The sequence below is a fragment of the Chiloscyllium punctatum genome, chromosome 48, assembly GCF_047496795.1.
Source record: "Chiloscyllium punctatum isolate Juve2018m chromosome 48, sChiPun1.3, whole genome shotgun sequence".
NCBI classification, from domain to species: Eukaryota; Metazoa; Chordata; class Chondrichthyes; order Orectolobiformes; family Hemiscylliidae; genus Chiloscyllium; species Chiloscyllium punctatum.
Genome location: NC_092786.1, coordinates 19,326,287 through 19,346,372, shown reverse-complemented (window position 1 = coordinate 19,346,372; position 20,086 = coordinate 19,326,287).

Genomic DNA, 20,086 nt, shown 5'->3' with positions numbered 1-20,086 from the left:
AATTTCATTGATGCGTGGACGGAGGAGGATAAAGGTAAGGCCTTTGCTGAGGACTGATTGTTCCTGGCTGAGTCAAAATCATGGATCTGCCTCACTAACAGCATTGTGGATGTACCAACACCAACATGACTACAGCGGTTCGAGAAGGCAATTCTCCACCACCAAGTACAATTGGGGGGAGGGCAGGACAAAAATACCTAACTTATACAGTGACTTCCAATGCTCCAAGAATGAATAAAGGCTCACATTGCAATATACATACCCATGGATATGTGAATCTGACTGATTATGAAATATGAACACAGTAACACCACTGCTAATCTTAGCACCTCTTGTCGCTACCCCAGAGCTCAACAAATTGCCTTGTCTAAGAATTCAGCTATGTTTATCCAGGTCAAGGTGCATACTTGCTCAGTCACATCAGGGGTGTCTAAATTCTACTTTTTTTAATAGCCCAATCATAAACAAGCAATAGTATCAGAGAGGAATTTAAATTTAAATCTTGACACTGTATAAAAAGCTAACATCATTCACGTTTCTGCAATTCATGTTAACTGTATGATTAACTCCTTCGAAACACTGAACCACCTATGAAAAAAGTGAAGCAACTTTAATTGAAATATTGGTTGCCATGGCAATCAATGTTAAAACTGGAGTTAGGTTCCTTGAGTCATTTTGTGCTAAAAAACACAAATATCCAAGGTGAACTACTATACATGTTAGTACTGTGTATTCCTTTCTGAAATAACTTGCAAACTAAAATATATTATTGAATATATAAGTAACACTGCAGTCAGGAACTAGAGGATCTTTCTCCACAATGATATTCATGAAAATGTGACATACTGTCCAAGCTCTTTATCTTGCAATCATCAGTACAGATCCTCAAGCATACCAAACTTCAAAGGGAACAACAACTTATGCTAAATGGGAATCTTCTTTCAGCAATACTCTCTAAAAACATTAGTTTCTATGCACAATCACAGAATCATACAGTACAGCACAGACCCTTCGATTTTATTGAGTCTGTACACCAAAACTCCAAGGCACAAGCAGTTCACATAAATTAAGTTATTTATTTTGAATGTTGATTTTTTTTTCAAAAAGCAATTTCAGTTTTTAACTATCCTTCCTGCTTTCTTAATAACATGGGATTCTGAGAATGAAAAGTGGATCCATCATCTGGACAGAGCTCAGAGAAAAATCTCCCTTTGGTTATACTTCTGCCGAGAGGTCAACAATGTTTAGCCTTTTTGGGGGGGGGGATGTGATGGCCTGTTGGCATGTACCAAATGCTTTCTGATTTTAATTCACTTTTTCAGCATTTAAGTTACGTTCATATCTTTTTGGTTCATTGTTTTACTGAAATGGGCTGCAGGCAACCTGTTTCCAATTTTTCAATGAAACCAATTTAAACCATTATCTCTCTTTTCCACACAACTTTTTGATAGGCTCAACAAGCAGCCAAAAGTCCTACATGTAATCAATACATTCATTCAACTTGTCTACTGCTTTACCTTCTCAATCAGGAGCTCACGAGGAAGTCATTTTTAGATTTTGGAATTTTCTGAATCTTGATTAGAATATCTAACTACAAGTATATGTACAAGAAAACACCATAATTATATCTTACCCAAAACATAAAGCAGAGATAAATTATGAAGCAGAAATGGGCAGCACGGTGTCTCAGTGGTTCGTACTGCTACCTCACAGCGCCAGGGTCCCAGGTTCGATTCCAGTCTCAGGCGACTGTCTGTGTGGAGTTTGCACGTTCTCCCCGTGTCTGTGTGGGTTTCCTCTCACATTCCAAAGGTGTACAGGCCAGGTGAATTGTTCATGCTACATTGTCTATAGCTGTTAGGAGCGTTAGTCAGAGGGGGGTGTGTTACTCTTCGGAGGGTCAGTGTGGACTTGTTGGGCCGAACGGCCTGTTTCCACACTGTAAGGAATCTAATCTAATACAAGGACTGGTTCTTCCGATATTTTAATGCTGCTTCTTGCCATCATGTTCTGTTAGAGACCCACATCTCACACCTCACATAAATGTTTTCATTGAAGAATCTTTACTGAGTTCATGATTACCATTTACTCCAAACTATTCACTGAGAATTCTGGGATTTGCTTCAACACACCAACGCAAAAGGAAGAGGTAGAGGTGTTGGGGGATGAAGAGGGAGTATTGACAAAGACAGACAGAAATATGGAAAGACAATGAAGGACCACTATCTAATAGCATGGAGAGAGAAATCAAATGGGTTTGTGACTTTGCACTGTTTTCATGTGCTAGACAGTCAGTGAAATGATGCTTTCGCAATTTACTGCATCATCCAAAACCTGAAGTCGCGAATCATGTTTCAGAAAATAAATCTGCTCACAAAAGTTTTAGGACAATGGGCGTTTCTGGGCTTTGCCTTCCTAGAGTGAAAAGATTTTGCTGTATATTTAAATTTTGCTTGCCAGATGACTTGCAAAGTAACACGACTGGTGGATAAATCCCAGATCATGCAAATTAGAGTTCTGAGGAAGGGTCACTTGACCTGAAACATAAACTTTGATTTCTCTCCACAGATGTTGCCAGACCTGCTGAGTGTTTCCAGCAATTTCTGTTTTTGTTTTTGAATTACAGCATCTGCAGTTCTTTCATTTTTTTAAATCGTGTAAATTACACTATTTCTGAGTGGGCTGTGAGACAGAAGGATTCATGTCCACAAATATTTGAATGTGACCGTCAAGTTGATAAGCCTATTAAGAAACCATTTGAGATACTTAGCTTTGTGTAGCAAAAGGGACAACGTTTATAATGAACCCTTACAAACCTTCTGATTAGACCTTGTTCTTATATACAGTTATGGTTGCTACATTTTTGGATGAATTTCATAGAAGGTACAGATGAGATTTACAATAATGATATCAGGAATGATGGAGCTCAGTGACATGGAGAGATATTGGAGAAGTCCAGGTTTGTCTTCTGAGAGCAGATGTGGTTAAGAGAGACCTAACAGTGGTATTTTTAAAAAATGAAAGGATTTGACAGGGCATGGAGTGAGAAATTATTTACTCTGGCAAGTAAGATAACTGGAGCTAATAAATTTAAAATTAATTGGCAAAAGAACTAGGAGGAAAATGCAAATAAATTTATTCACACGTAGTTAAAATCTGGAACACACTACTGAAAGGTTAATGGAAACAGATTCCATAAAAGCTTTTTCCTCTAACAGTTTCTAAAAGCATTTTCTTTGAATTTATCTTTTCACAGACCCGCATTTATTGCCCAACTGTAATTGCCTTTAAGAAAGTGGTACGGGAGCAGCTTTCTCGAAATGCAGTAGCATAGGGACACTCACAATATTGTAAGGGAGGAAGTTCCAGCATTTTGACTCAGCGACAGCGACAGAACAGCAATATCAGGATTGGTGTGTGGCTGGGAAGGGAAATTACATGTGGTGATGTTCTCACATATCTGCTGCCCTTACCCTTAATCTTTTAGTGGTTCTACACGATGTACTTGAAAACGTATTTGAAGATAACTAAATTATAGGGTTCTAGAGAAAATACTGAGGTATGGTATTAAGTTGGAAATCTCTCTCCAAGAGTTAGCAAAGGTAAGACAGCACAATTGACCTCCTTAACTACAAGGTTCCCAGTTGTATTTTGATCTGTTGGTATTTATAACTTTAAGTATATCAATTAATAAAACATATAAACATCATCTATCTTTGCAAGAAGCACTGACAAAATCAAACAGATATTTCTAATGTCGGATAGCTGTGCTTTTTCTTCAATAGTTCAATTCCTAGTCTTCAATAAATAATAAATCCAAAATTGCATGTCAACTAAAAATGTACCCATTGTGTCTATAAACATACATGCAAGATCCTAGAGAGAGGTCTATGGTACAAATACACAATAGTTAAGTGATTGTTGGTTCACAAAGCAATATGATGCCAACAGAATGGGTTCAATTCCCATCACCGGTTTGAGGTTACCCTGAAGGACTCTACTTCTCAATCCCTTCCCTTCCATTGCCTGAGGTTTGGTGGCCCCCAGGTTAAATAACCACCAGTGGCTTCTCTCTGATAAGACTATGGCGATACACACATCATGTGATGTGATTATCATCGATTAAATAATTTGACGACAGCTATTACCCTGGAATGTTTAATTAAGAAATAAAGATTGATTGGCGCCACAGAAGTGTTTTGGATACAATATCGCGCTAAAATAACACAATGAGGAATACATATAATTGTGTGGAATGTTTACTAACATGATTCCTGTCTGACAACGTGGGCCAATACTATAGGTGGCTGTGAACTTGTTCAAAGAGAACAGCAATTGACAGCATTGAAACTTAGCGAGATGTTAAAGTTAATGGTGCCCATAACGCGGTTATCGAAAATATCAACACCTAAAGGGTTAATAGACTTCAACTAATCTACTTTAGCCGACCTGTCACGCGAAGTCGCTGCAAAGTTGTGAATGCAAATCTTTGCAAACAAAGGCTGGTGTTATTTCTCCATAATTGCGTGTATAAATGTTATCCTCTTCTACACCAGAAACCATAACGGGCAGGAATTAGTGAACAGTGCAAAAACTATTTTCCAAATGCAGGAGTCCCAACCGGGGGAAACAAAATGAAACTTTACCCCGTGGTTTCAAATATTGTAGAAATCTTGGCCAAAAAAGTGTGACAAGAAGTAGGAAAGGGGAATCTGAAGGATGTTTGACAGGGCTTTATGATTATTGGGCTGGTTAAACTAGAAAAAAAATCCTACAACTGTGTTTAAAATAAGATGTTCACAAAACAAAAGCCACTTAAAATGCCAGAGGAAAAAGCTGGGGATAATCAGTGAAGTGTTCCTATTTACACCAGTTACTACAATTAGAGTAAACAGTACCAGTGCACTGTCTGACACACCTTTTCATGTCATCATTGCTGATCATTAAACTCGCCTTTACCTTCACATTGGATCAGGAAGGTCTACAATATTCGGATCAGGGTTTTTTAAAATTTTAATTCACTTATTTCCATTCAGTTCCATTCTCTGGTCTGAAGTTGCTCCCAAACCCATGCGCGCCCCCTGCTGATGAAATCGTGCAAGAAGGAAGCTGCAAATTCTGTCCAGGCCTCTGCTTAACAGTTTGAAATCATACAACACCAACAGGTTTATTTAGAAGCACTAGCTGTCAGAGCTCTGCTCCTTCATCAGGTGGCTGTGGAGAATAAGATTGTAAGTCTTCCAGATAAACCTGTTGGACTATAACCTGGTGTCGTGTGATTTTTAACTTTGTACACCCAAGTCCAACACAGGCATCTCCAAATCATGTCTGCTTAATAGATTCACATTCCAGTTCGTAGACAGTGAGTCTTACCTGACAGGGAACAATCCCACAGCTCTCAGTGCACAACAGGTCAATATCTGACTGCTGGGCCCACTCAGCCACCTCCACGATACTTCCAGATGCTTCAGCAAAGGTCCCTGACATGCTCATGAATATAGATCACATTGGCTGCAAGATATTTGATGCCAGTTCATTTCACTACGATAAGTGAGGATCTCCGTATGTACTGTGTCCAGCAGTTATCACTCTGCCCAAGTGAGTTGAGCTACAACAATGGCAAGTTGGATGGTAATACGTTACAAGGACCTTTAAAGAAGGATTATCCACCGAACCTTGAACACTGAACATCACTGAAGTATCAGGATGATAAACAAAAGCTTGGTGAAAGAGGAATTGAATTAGGTTTATTGTCACATGTACTGATATGAGTACAGTGAAATGTTTACAAGTTGCAACTCACTGCACCATTTAAGCTACAAAGGTACCTCATACAGAATCTTAGGAAAGATATAGAGATTAAGGAATTTCTTAAAGAAAGTGAAAAGGAGGAAGAAATTCAGGGAGGAAATTCCTAAGACTAGGGTTTCAGGGAGCTGAAAACATAGCCACCAAAGGTGATGTGATTACAATAGGAGATATGCATGTTAATATTTCAGATGAGATACAGCCAAAACTACAATTCATTTTTAACTTCTTATGTGACGTCTTGCCTACAAATATGGCATTTCTCAGTATTGTCAACCTGGCTCATTAGCCTAGAGTTGGTAAGAAGCGTACATATTTTATTCATTCATGGGAATGTGGGGTTTCCTGGCTACGTCAGCATTTATTGCCCATCCTCATTGCCCTTGTGATGGTGATGAATTGCCTTCTTGAACCACTGCATAGGTAAACCACAATGCTCTTAGGAGGGAGTGCCAGAATTTTGACCCAGTGAGACTGAAGAAATGATGATATATTTCAAGTCAGGATGGTGAGAGGCTTGAAGAGTAATATGCAAGTTGTGGTGGTCCCATGTATCTGTTGCCCTGATCCTTCAAGATGTTAGTGGTGTGGGTTTAGAAAGTGCTGTCTCAGGAGCCTTGGTGAATTTCTGCAGTGTATCTTATAGATGGCATGCACTGCTGCTACTGAGCATCGGTGGTTGAAGGACTGAATGTTTGTGGCTTCTTGAGTGTTATTGGAGTTGCACTCATCCAGTTACAGGGAGGATTAGTCCATCATGTCCCTGCTTCTGTCTTCTAAATCATAGCTGGTCTTCAAAGTGTCAGAAGGTGAGCTACTCTTGACAGGATTCCTAGCCTCTGACCTGATCTTATAACTACAGTACTTATCTGATTAGATCAGTTCAGTTTCTGGTCTAACAAGACTGGACAGGATAGATACAAGAACTATTTCCCAATGGCGGGGGAATCCAGAACAAGCAGGTCACAATCGAAGGATCTGGGCTAAACCAATTAGGGCTGAGATGAGTGTGCGAGAGTAGTGAGCCTGTGGAATTTGTGACCACAGAAAGCAATCAAGGCCAAAGCATTTTATGGTTTCAAGAAGGAGTTGTATATACCACTTGGGGTTAAAGCAGGAACAGGCTGTTGAGTTGGATGATCAGCCATGATCATAATGAGTGGCAGAACAGCCTCAAAAGGGATGAATGCCTTAATCCAGTTCCTATATTCCTACGTAACCACAAGGACGTTGATCGTGGGGAATTCAGTGATAATAATGACCAGGGGCAATGATTAGATTCGCTTGCTGAAGTTGGTCATTGCCTGGCACATGTATGGTGCAAATATATTTGTCACTTTTCAGTCCAAGCCTGGATGATATCCAGATGTTTTTGCATTTGGATATGAACTTCTTTAGAATCTGAGGAATGGTGCTGAACGTTGTGCCATCATCAGCAAACATCCCACTTCTGACTGAGGTCAGATGGAGTGTTCTCGTACTTTTTGCTCCCATCACCAATTGCTTTGGGCTTCTATTTTTCCTCTTCCTCAAAAGTATTTAGAAAGAGGGGGTTGCTGATTCATTCATGCTAGTAAGAGTAAAAGTTTCTCTTTTAGAAAGAATGCAAATGAGATCCTATGATATCTCTGGTGACACTTTATATTGAACACAATCTTCACAATGAATGGGATTATCTCAGATTGAAGACAAGCATTGGTACATCTCCGTCTTTAAGTTCAATTGTTGCTGAACAACATGTTATTAATAACAAATGAAAAATTAATGTTAAATCTGCGAGGTAACCTCAATAAACTACCTTACTCACTGGAGGAAGTTTAGGAACATGGGCATAAAGCAATAGTAATTTACTGCTGACAAATAACATTTGCATTTTGCATAATTCATAATTCATAAATGAAATGGAGAACATATTAGGCCAAGTTTGGATTCACTACTAGTTTACTCCTTCCCTTTTCTTCGTAATTTTTGTTCCACATTAAAGGTGTGAGCCTCAGCAGTGCAGTGATGCAAATGGGCAAATACCAAAATTTCTCCTTAACCAAAAAGTGGGAAGAGGGAGGACAGAAACGGTGTGAGAATTAAAGGCAATGGATTCAAGTCAACTCAAGTCACAGAAAAAGAATTAAAGGTATGGGAAAAAAAGTATGGGAAGAATAAAAGTAATGGAAGATTCTACCTGGTATGGCAACTGTACTATTCAAAATCAGAGACAGTTACAAGAGAGTGGTGAACTTGGCCCAGACAATCACAAAGGCCAATTTCCCATCTACAGAGTCCATTTACCAGGCCCGCTGTCAAGGAAACACTGCCAGCATTCTTAAAGATCCATCCCACCCTGGCAATGTTTTTCTACAACTTCTACAATCAGGGAGAAGATACAGAAGCCTGAACACACGCACCAGCCGGTTTCATAACAGTTTGTACCCTATTGTTGTTAGAATACTGAATGGACTCACAAACTCTTAGGGTCACAGAGATGTACAGCATGAAAACAGACCCTTTGGTCCAACCTGCCATGCCGACCAGATATCCCAAACCAATTTAGTCCCACTTGCCAGCTCCCACTCCATATCCCTCCAAACCCTTCCTTAAAATTTGCCTGTACTTGTGTTTTTGTTTTTGCCACTGTTTACCTATTATTTACTATCTATGCAACTTAACTCTGTGATCTGCCTGTATTGCTCGCAAGACAAAGCTTTTCACTGTGCCTCAGTATACGTGACAATAAATTCAATTTAATTCAGCTCAATTCAATTCAGAAATCTTATGTAAAGTGAATAAAGGGAAAGTAAAAAAAAAACTAAAACAACTCCAAACTTGAAGGAATAAGACTCTGCGCTTAAATTAATTCATTTTCAGTTCTAATGACTTTATTAGTAGTTATTAACATTTATCACACCATTACCTAACATTGCAATTATTAGCCTAAATGTCAGTGGTGTCTTCAGTTCATATCTCTGTACATGCACAGCAACTTCACAAAATGTTAGTGATGAACAATATGCTATTTTCATATGGAAATTTCAGAGTGGCATATCTGAGATAACAACCTTTGGTCATTCGCATTTAAATGTGTATATGCCCCTTACCTAATGTTGCGCATCATTTGTGAATGGATAACATACGCTCAGAGTTATAGAGATGGACAGCACAAAAACAGACCCTTCGGTCCAACTCATCCATGCCAACCCCAGATGTCCTAAATTAATCTAGTCCCATTTGCCAACATTTGGCCCAAATCCTTCTAAACCCATCCTATTCATATTCCCATCCAGTTGTCTTTTAAATGTTGTAATTGTACCAACCTCCACCACTTCCTCTGGAATACTTGCACCTAAAGTTGCTCCTTGGGTCCCTTTTAAATCTTTCCCCTCTCACCCTAAACCTATGCCCTCTATGGACTCCCCCACCCCGGGGAAAAGACCTTGTCTATTTACCCTATCTATGCCCCTCACGATTTTATAAACCTCTAAAACGTCACCCCTCAACCTCCGATGCTCCAGGGAAAGCAGCTCCAGACTATTCAGCCTCTCTCTGTAGCTCAAACCCTCCAACCCTGGCAACATCCTTGTAAATCTTTCCTGAACCCTTTCAAGTTTCACAACATCCTTCCAAAAGGAGGGAGACCAGAATTGCACAACATATTCCAAAAGTGGCCTAACCAATGTCCTGTACAGCCACAACATGACCTCCCAACCTCTATACTCAATGCCTGTGGAAAATTTGACTCAAAATTTTGATTTTGTTTTCAGGATGTGGAAAAGATATTATTTATTGTTGGGATGGTCCCTTCTTTTTGGGTAAGCTTATACAACTGAATACACCCCAAGCCAACTCAAAGAATATTAAGAGTCAACCATGAGATCTGTTAAGATTAGAGTGGTGCTGGAAAAGCACAGCAGGTCAGGCAGCATCTGAGGAGCAGGAAAATGAGCAATCCTGATGTATGGCTTTTGCCCATAATGTCAATTTTCCTGCTCCTCGGATGCTGCCTGGCCTGCTGTGCTTTTCCAGCACCACTCATATCTTGACTCTAATCTCCAGCATCTGCAGTCCTCACTTTTGCCATGTCATCTGTTAAGTATAGGTGGGACTGATTAAGGGTGGTTAGGTTCAGCTAATATTTTATAACTGTTTTCTTCAAGCTGAAAAGAAAGGAGTGAAAATTTTAGGCTTTTTTTAATCTTGAAAAATATACTCCAATTTACTAATCTACTCCAAATGAGCTGCCAGACAAAGTTTGGATAGATTTTCATTTAGGAAGATGAAGACAAACCGGTAAAGATTTGTTTACACCCCTGATGTTGGAGTTAATTCAGTGATGGAACAGCTAAACGTCCTGGCAAAGTATCTGTTCAATGTGAATTTTGTAATATTAATGAGGGTTTGGTACCATAGGTAGAGAGATGTCATCAGTTCTGGTTTTTATAATAATCTAGGGAATTTCTAGTAGTCTGGGGAAGGATGAACCAGAAATAAATAAAGGCAGAAATGCATGTAGATAAAATGATAATTTTTATTCATTTGGTACTGTAGAAATTGAATGTTGTGGAAAAAGACACATGTTGTCAAAGTTTTTCACCTTGCACTCATCAATTCACAATAAATGGGAAATAATATTGTTACTGTATAAGAGGACTGCTAAGCAATCAGCACTTTCCTCTCATACAGTAGATATTCTTTTCCCTTCAGATTGGTATTTCTTGTCAAGTGTCCTGATGAACATCTTTGACAGACTATGTCTTATTCAGCAATACACAAGATTTATGGTTGACAAGGAAATATAGATATTCTCAAAACAACCCATCCAGAGATGTTATTTCATACCTCTGGAGTGGGTGGGCCTTAAACCTGGGCCTCCTGGTGCAGAGGAACACTACCAGACGAGCCCTCATACTGGTAATTGTGTACAAGTTACATTGTACTGATAGTGGTGTGCGGAATAGGAGATGTGACCGTCTCCAACTACAACTGCCAAGGCCTGCCTCAGATGTCCCAATGCTCAACTCAGTGGTTATATAATATATCAAAGTAAGTGGAGCTTCAGCTTAGCCCAGATTAACTGTTTCATATCCAATACCTTATAAATTAGATTTTAATACTTTTTTTACATTCATCAGTGAAGAGTTGCTGTTGGCAAGAAAGGTTTGCCAGAGAATGCAAACTTTATAAATAAGGAGAACCCCACCCCACCAACTTACATTGATATTCTAAACAACTTTTACCATGGAGCTAAACAGCCTCAGACAAATAACATTTTAGACAGATCAACAGTAAATTACTGAAAGCCTCCATGATATATCTCAGCTGCAAATTTTGTTCTCCCTCATAGAAGTCTGAAAATCTCATTGTTTGGAGAATTAAAATATGTCAAGCACAAAAATAGCTGGAACTAATCAACAAGTTAATGTGAATGTATTTTATAATGCAGACATAGTTTAAAATATTGTTTATAATTTATATTTTATTTGATTTAAAAACTGATTATATCCAAAAAAAAGGAGAAAGTGAGGACTGCAGATGCTGGAGATCAGAATCGAGAGTGAGGTGCTGGAAAAGCACAGCAGGACAGGCAGCATCCGAGGAGCGGGAGAATCGACGTTGCAGGCATAAGTCCTTCATCAGGAAAGATGATGAAGAGCTTATGCCCGAAACGTCGATTCTCCTGCTCCTCGGATGCTGCCTGACCTGCTGTGCTTTTCCAGCACCACACTCTCAACTATATACAAAAAAAGAAAATATTTTAGTTCAAATGTTTGAATCTACAAATGAGCTTGGGGGTCAGTTAGCTCAACTGGATGGTTGATCAATTTGCAATGCAGAGTGATGCCAACATCATGGGTTCAATTCCGCACTGCCTAAGGAAATCATGAAGGACTCTCCCTTTTAATCTCTCCCCTTGCCTGAGACATTCAGGTTAAACTACCATCAGTTGTCGGTCTCTAATGAGCCTATGTTCCAGTAGGACTATGGTGATTTTATAAATCAGCTGGTCAAGATTTAGTAATGTCCATGTCAGTGGATTCAGAACTTTGTATTGTTTGATATAATTTCCTATTTTGCTGAGCTAGGTTACTCCTTGTGTGTTTATTGATTGGATGAATTGTTATTAAGGCATTTGGGAGGCAAAAATTAAGTATATTGCATACAATTATTTTTATAAGCAAAGTATCACAGGTGGGGATCTAAAATAAAAATAGAAAGTGCTGGAAAAACTCAGCACATAACTCTTTTTCACCTGCAGGTTGTCCACATTGCAAACGTATATTGCTCGGCCAACTTTCCGACATTCTGACTTACAAGATTCTGCAAGTTACTTCATCCACTCTTAAACTTAGCACGTCTATCTGGTTATTATTAATTCGACTTTTAAAAAAAAATGACTGGCTCCTTACAGGATGCAAAAGGGCATAAAACTCGTCCCTATTGAAGGAAAGACTCGGCAAAACAGGTGCTCCCAGTATTGGGGAGGAGCCAGGGATTCCAGCTGCTTGTTGCAAATAACATACGCCTTCCCCGTGCAGATCAGACACCATCCTCTGACCTCCCAGACTTCAAATGGGTCACTGCCCAAACAAATAGTTGGCATTATCTTGGTACGATTATTATGGGAGTTTTATCCCATACACTTTCAGGAGCAGTGTTTTTAACAGCAGAAACATTGTTTTGGCTTTGAGATTGTGGGATTGATATACTGCAAGCTTTGCCATTCTGAGGTTGACATGGCCAATTCCACTGAATCCACCAGAGCTGACCTTTCTCTTTATGGTCAACATGAATTCAGCATGGGTCATGACTCACTTGTTGAAGGAGTACTGTACATTTGGAGTTGGCAGCCTTCAAAGTTCTGAAAGGAGACAGAAAGGAATGAAGTCTCTTCAATCTGTTGACGACGCTTCCAAAAACATGGCTGGCAAAGTCCAGCAGAACGGGGGAAAAGTGCATAAACAGGAAGTGGAATTTATAGACAATTGTCAAACTATCTCCAGTAGCAGCAGGCCCTGGGAACAGATGTGCAACAAGATAACGGAGTTTATGAAGACTGCCATATAGCACGTCTAAGGCCCCTATATCATGCAAGTGGTGCTGCAGATGGGCCCTTTGCTGTTGCTCCAGTATGATGTCCAACAAAAGAAGCCTGAGTTGCCAAATTCTGAGTGGGTGAACAGAGATCAATTCAGGCAGCTATGGTTTTCATTCTGATTACAGAATCACAATATCTCGTCTGATAACTCAAACAACATGACAACCATCCAAGAGAGTTACAAAAAGCAACTGAGAGTCACAGGCATGATAAACAGATTTATTCGCTCTCATGTTTTAGTCAATAAAAAATAGTTTTAAGTTTTGGTTAGGCTCACATTCACACTTGAGCCGGAGGGAAACGTTTGAGATGCCTTGGTGTTGAATTTGGATTATCAACTTGTAAGACCATAGCAAGTGACCAATGCCTGTTACTGGAGTGATTGTAATGAGGTCAGCCAGGTGGAACTCATAGGGTAGGAGTTCCCTGATTAGGGCTGTGAATCTGGTCTAATCAGTAAGCCCTGGCTGACAGATATAAACAGGAGTGTTACATAGTATTTATTGACGATGCCTGCTAAGTTAATTTAATTATAATGCCTAAATATAATTACGTTAAATGTATAGAATATTGACTTGTAAATTATGCTTTTTATAAGCGTTCTGTTTAAAACGTTACTTGATTTCTGCAAAGATCATTAATGTAAAACCAAATGGAAAAAGTTTTGCACATTTTCAGAAATATTAAAATACTTTATTTGACTGTATAAGTAAACATGGGCACATTTATGCATGCAGAGCTTTTCTCTATTCTACAGAATTTGAAAGGAGATTGCTGTAGACTTATACCTTATTCAAAGTTTGGGAGAAGATTTGTAGCTCGGGTGCTCGTTGTGGTTCTGTTCGCCGAGCTGGGAATTTGTGTTGCAGACATTTCGTCCCCTGTCTAGGTGACATCCTCAGTGCTTGGGAGCCTCCTGTGAAGCTTCACTGAGGATATCACCTAGACAGGGGACGAAACGTCTGCAACACAAATTCCCAGCTCGGCGAACAGAACCACAACAACGTATACTTTATTTTTATAGAATGAAAATGGACACCAGGTATGTCTAAATAGGAGTTTATTTGTTAAAACTGTGGTGATTACTTTGTTAGACTGGTTTTTTTGTCTGCATATGGTCATACACTTTTTACAGAAAATTTGAAAAAAAATTAATAGGACTGTCTACCGCAGTTAGGCAGTAGGCGGGGGAAAGAGACAAATACATAAATAAATAAACAGGAGTGTCAGACATCCTGTTCACTCTGTCAGCTGCCTCTGAGGGAGCTGGATCAGTGTGTGAAGGACTCTACACTTTGTGTAAGTAGAGGGAAACTGACCTCTGAACTGCCTGGACCAGAGTGTGTTCATTACCGCTGTTGGGTTTCCTACTGGAGGAGGAGAAGAGTTTTCCTTTTTGTTCTCCCCCTTGTTTCAGGTATGATTTGGAGATGCCGGCGTTGGACTACGGTGTACAAAGTTAAAAAAAATCACACAACACCAGGTTATAGTCCAACAGGTTTAATTGGAAACACACTAGCTTTCGGAGCGACGCTCCTTCATCAGGTGGTAGTGGAGGGCTCAATCCTAACACACAGAATATATAGCAAAAATTTACAGTGTGATGTAACTGAAATTATACATTGAAAAATTGATTGTCTGTTAAGCCTTTCATCTGTTAGAATACAGTGATAGTTTCACTTCTTTCATGTGTAAATCACAAAACCTTTTTTTTAAAAGTTGCATTCTCAGGTTAGCTGTTAATAATGGTGATAGCTAGACAATATGTTGAAGGTGTTGGCCCCCTGTGTTCTCTGTCTATGCCATGATGTTTAGATTGATTCTAATCTAAAAAGTGAGATAGCGGAGTTTTACATGAATTCATGCAGTTTTTGAGCTTAGAGTTCTACATGAATGTAGATGGCAGGTACTCATGTGACTCAGCCAACGTTGTCTATCTTAAATGTTGCAGGCAAGGGTGCCCTGAGGCATGGTACATTGGGGAAACCGAGCAAAGGCTACAACAACGGATGAATGGGCACCGCACAACAATCAACAGACAGGAGGGTTCCCTCCCAGTGGGGGAACACGTCAGTGGTCCAGGACGTTCGACCTCAGAACCTTCGGGTGACCATCCTCCAAGGCGGACTTCGGGACAGGCTGCAGTGAAAAGTGGCCGAGCAGAGGCTGATAGCTAAGTTCGGTACCCATAGGGAGGGCCTCAACCGGGACCTTGGGTTCATGTCACATTACAGGTGACCACCATTGCACTATACACACATACACATACTCCGAAACAGACACTCACACAGACACAGTCAGTCCTATACACACAGACACACATATACACAGACACGCACACAGACACCCACACACACCCTTACAGACACACATTACCACGCTCACACATGCACCCCCTCACAGACTTAAGATGCTCTGCACTCACCACACACACACTTTCCACACTTTCTCACTCTCACAACCTCCAACCCAGACAGACAGACAGACACACACACACACACAGACAAAGACCCACATGCACACATATTTTGTGGGGTGAATTTGTACTTGCAGGGTTACATTGTACTTTACTCAAACACTGCATGAATTTATGCAAAACTCCGTTATCTCATTTTTTAGATTAGAATCAATCGAAACATCATGGCATAGACAGAGAACACAGGGGGCTAACACCTTCAACATATTGTCTAGTTATCACCATTGTTAACAGCTAACCCGAGAATGCAACTTTTTGAAAGAAAAAGGTTTTGTGATTTACACGTGAAAGAAGTGAAACTATCATGATATTCTAACAGATGGAAGGCTTAACAGGCAATCAATTTTTCAATGTATAATTTCAGTTACATCACACTGTAAATTTTTGCTATAAATTCTTTGTGTTAGGATTGAGCCCTCTACTACCACCTGATGAAGGAGCGTCGCTCCAAAAGCTAGTGTACTTCCAATTAAACCTGTTGGACTATAACCTGGTGTGCGATTTTTAACTTTGTTTCAGGTAGACTTTGTTTAGATTTTTTGTTTTCCTTTATTGTTTGTTGTGTTTTCTCCCTCCATTTTCTGTCTGTTTATTTCCTAAAAGAAAGAAGAAAATAAACAAACAGGAGTGTCAGAGATTCTGCTCACTCAGAGCTGGATCAGTGTTAAGGACTCTTGTGTAAATAAAAGGTGACTTGGTGATGGAATACCAGCTTCTGCAAAGATATTTTAATGGTGGTGAGGGAGTAAAATACACTCCTGAAAAATATTGCTTGCAACAATAGTCTTTGAGTTGGGGTAAGCACTTCTGGCATCATGTTGTAATTTGGAAACTTGACTCGTTTGATCCTGCTGTTGAAGACTGGCCCAGTAAGTGGAAAGCATGTGTTATTTTTTTCCAGGCAATGACATTGGGGCAGATGAAAAGCAATGAATAATTGTCCTGACAGCTTGTGGACCCACAGTTTTTTCAGTTATTAGGAGCCTAACTTTCACTGAGGCACCAGCTGTTAAAACCTTTCAAGAGTTGATGGACTTAGTTAAGGAATATTATGACCGAAGCTTCCTCTAATTCTGAGGTTCTATTGGTTTTACTTGTCAATTTGGGAATTTGTGTTGGATATTTTGACTTGGTTAAGATGACTGGCAGAAGCATGTGACTTTGGCTTAGTTCTTAATGAGATGCTGAGGCACTGTTGGCATTTGGGATTAATGATGTAACACATTAATGATTAGGAGAACACCATGGTTTGAACAGACTGATATTAAGAAAGTGGATGTGCTGGGAATTCTGAGAAGCATCAAGATAGATAAGTCCCCAGGGCTGGACCAGATATATCCAGGGTTACTATGGGAAGCAAGAAATAAGATTGCTGCATCTCTGGTGATGATCTTTGCATCCTCCACAGGGGTAGTATCGGATGATTGGAGGGAGGTGAATGTTATTCTTCTGTTCAAAAAAAGGGAATAGGGAAATGCCTGGAACTTACAGACTAGTCAGTCTTACATCTTTGGTAAGCAAGGTACTGGAAAGGATTCTGAGAGATCGGATTTATAACTACTTGGGGAAACATAGTTTGATTAAAGATAGTCAGCATGGCTTTGTGAGGGGTAAGTCATGCCTCACAATCCTTGTTGACTTCTTTGTGGAATTGACAAGACAAGTTGATGATGGTCGAGCAGTGGATGTGGTGTATATGGATTTCAGTAAGGCATTTGATGAGGTTCCCCATGGTAGGCTCATTCAGACAGTTAGGAGGTATGGGATAAAAGGAAATTTGGCTGTCTGGGTATAGAATTGGCTGGCTGAAAGAAGACAGTGAGTGGTAGTCAATGGAAAATATTCTGCCTGGAGGTCAGTGACCAGTGGTGTCCTGCAGGAATCTGTTCTTGGGACTCTGCTCTTTGGAGCTTTTATAGGTAACTTGGATGAAGACGTGGAAGGGTGGGTTAGTAAGTTTGCTGTTGACACAAAGGTCCGTGGTGTTGTAGACAGTGTCGAGGGCTGTTGCAGGCTGCAACAAGATATTGACAGGATGCAGAGCTGAGCTGAGAAGTGGCAGCTAGAGTTCAACCCGGATAAATGTGAAGTGATTCATTTTGGAAGACCGAATTTGAATGCTGAATACAAGGTTAAAGATAGGATTCTTGGCAGTGTGGAGGACCAGCAGGATCTTAGGGTCCATGTACATAGATCTCACAAAGTTGTCACCCAAGTTGATAAGGTTGTTAGGAAGGCGTATAATGTATTGGCCTTCATTAACAGTTTAAGTGCCATGAGGTTTTGCTGCAGCTCTACAAAACCCTGGTTACTCCACACTTGGAATATTGTGTCCAGTTCTGGTCCCCTCATTTTAGGAAGGATGTGGATGCTTTAGAGAGTTTGGAGAGGAGATTTACCAGGATACTGCCTGGATTGGAGGGCATGTCTTATGAAGAAAGGTGAGTGAGCTCAGGCTTTTCACATTGGAGAGAAGAAACAAAAGGCATGACTTGATAGAGGTGTATAAGGTGATGAGAGATATAGATAGAGTAGATAAGCTTGAGACTTTTCCCCAGGACAGAAATGGCTGTCATGAGGGGGTGCAATTTTAAGGTGATTAGAGGAAGGTTTAGGGGAGATGTCAGAGTTAGGTTCTTTACGCAGAGAGTGATTGGTGTGTGGAATGAACTGCCAGCGGTGGTAGTCAGGGACATCAGGGACTTTTAAGCGACTGCTGGATAAACACATGGATGGCAGGAACTTGAGGGGTGTATAGGTTAGGTTGATCTTAGATTAAGATCAATGCTCAGCACAACATCTAGGCTGAAGAACAATACAGCGATAGAACCATGGGGTGTGCACTATGTAACCATGCAAAAGTGCCTGATTGGGGCTGTTAATCTTGTCCCATCAGGGAGCACTGGCTAACAAATAAGGAGTAAACAAAAGTGTCTGAGATGGTTCATTCTGAGAGCTGGCTCTGAGGGAGCTGGATCACTGTCCAGGACTCTGCATTTGTGTCAGGGAGGGGACTGACTCTGAGCTGTCTGCCCATATCCAGCGCAGACTGTGAAGAGGAGGAAGAAGGAGAAGAGGAGGAGGAGAGTTTTCTTTTCTCCCCCTTGTCCAGGAAAGACTTTTGCCTTCCATTTTTCTTTTGTATGCTTTTTCATTTTCTTTTTCCTAAAAAAAATGAGTGCCAGACTTTCTGTTGACTGTAAGAGTTGGCTGAGGGAGCTGGATCAGGGTCAATGACTCTCCACATGTAAATAAAAGGCGACTTGGTGACAGGATACCGGTCTCTGGAGTTATTTCAGCTCTAAATGGCAATCATTGGAGACTTTACCGCATTGAAATCTCCAGCTTAGTCCGACATCAACAGCTTATCAAAAACAATAAATCCACCATAAAATAGGAATAGTTTTGACCATTTAGAAACCAAGTGTCATGTTTTTGATGCCTTGAGAGTAAAAACAATTATATCAGTTGCATTTTAAACCAGTACTCTGCTTATATGAACACATTTTAGTGATTACAGACAAATATTTAGGCAATTGTGGGATCAGAGATGATCAGAAAGCATTCTCCAGATCTCAGAGTAGCTACAAGCATCTCTACTGAGAGACTTCCAACGATGACATTTTTGCCTTTTACACTTATTAATTTTTCACTTTTCTTTAAAACATAATAAATTTATTGTACTTTATTATGGGTTTTTTGGGCACTAAACCTCGAGATCATCATTTTATGTTTCTGCTATCTCACCATCATGATCTATTTATTTGATGTGAATACCATATTGCTGAAGCGCATTTCCAAAATCTTGCGAACGTTTAGTAGATTCAGAAACTTAATGCATGTAGCGTTTCTTGCAATTAGCGGCACTACAGGTACAAACTTTTATTTTTCTCTTCTAATTGCTGGGAAATATACATTTTAAATGTTTAACATGCCAGCTTCATGAAAAACAATTGAAGAATTACAGAAAATCTCTTAGTTATCAACAATGCTACAAGTAACTGAACTGATATTCGTATGCAAGTTCTAATGTAACATGTTGATAAACATGTTATGACAGCCCCTTACTTCAGCAATTATTCCAATTAGTGCTCATTGCAATACAACATTTACTTTGGAATAAACTGCTGCACAATAGTAAGATATTTAAACTGATGTGTTTCAGGTGGAAAATGGAAAACTAATTGAATAAGACAATGCAAAGTTGATGTTTTATAACAAATGCGAGGAACAGAAAAGAACAGTGGTATTTCATAACAGTTGTGTAGGTCAAAGGTTATTGTTACAAAATTCTCTGTCAACGTCAGGATAAATTTGAAATTAGTATAGCAACTGTCTATGGATGATGAAAAGAATGCTTTTTTGATATCTGTATTGTTATCGCAAACTGCACAGAGAAAGCCTGTACACATGACATTGTACAAAATGAATTTCATCTGTAGAATGCCAATCAACTTTGATAGGTGGTTTTATCTCTTCTCTACTTAGCCTAAGTCTGAAATAACTGAAAATATACAGATCAATTGTGTGCAGATCCTTTTAACAGTAGCTACCTAAATACAGAAGGCCTGGCGTTGTTGTTGTTCAGTTTGCCAAGTTTGGCTGGAGAAATATTTTATAAAGCCCAAGCATACTTATTGTAATGACTCATACATTTCTTTTTCCTGAGCTGCTTCTATTGTAGTGCACAAGGTGATTGAAAGCAAGAATAGAAT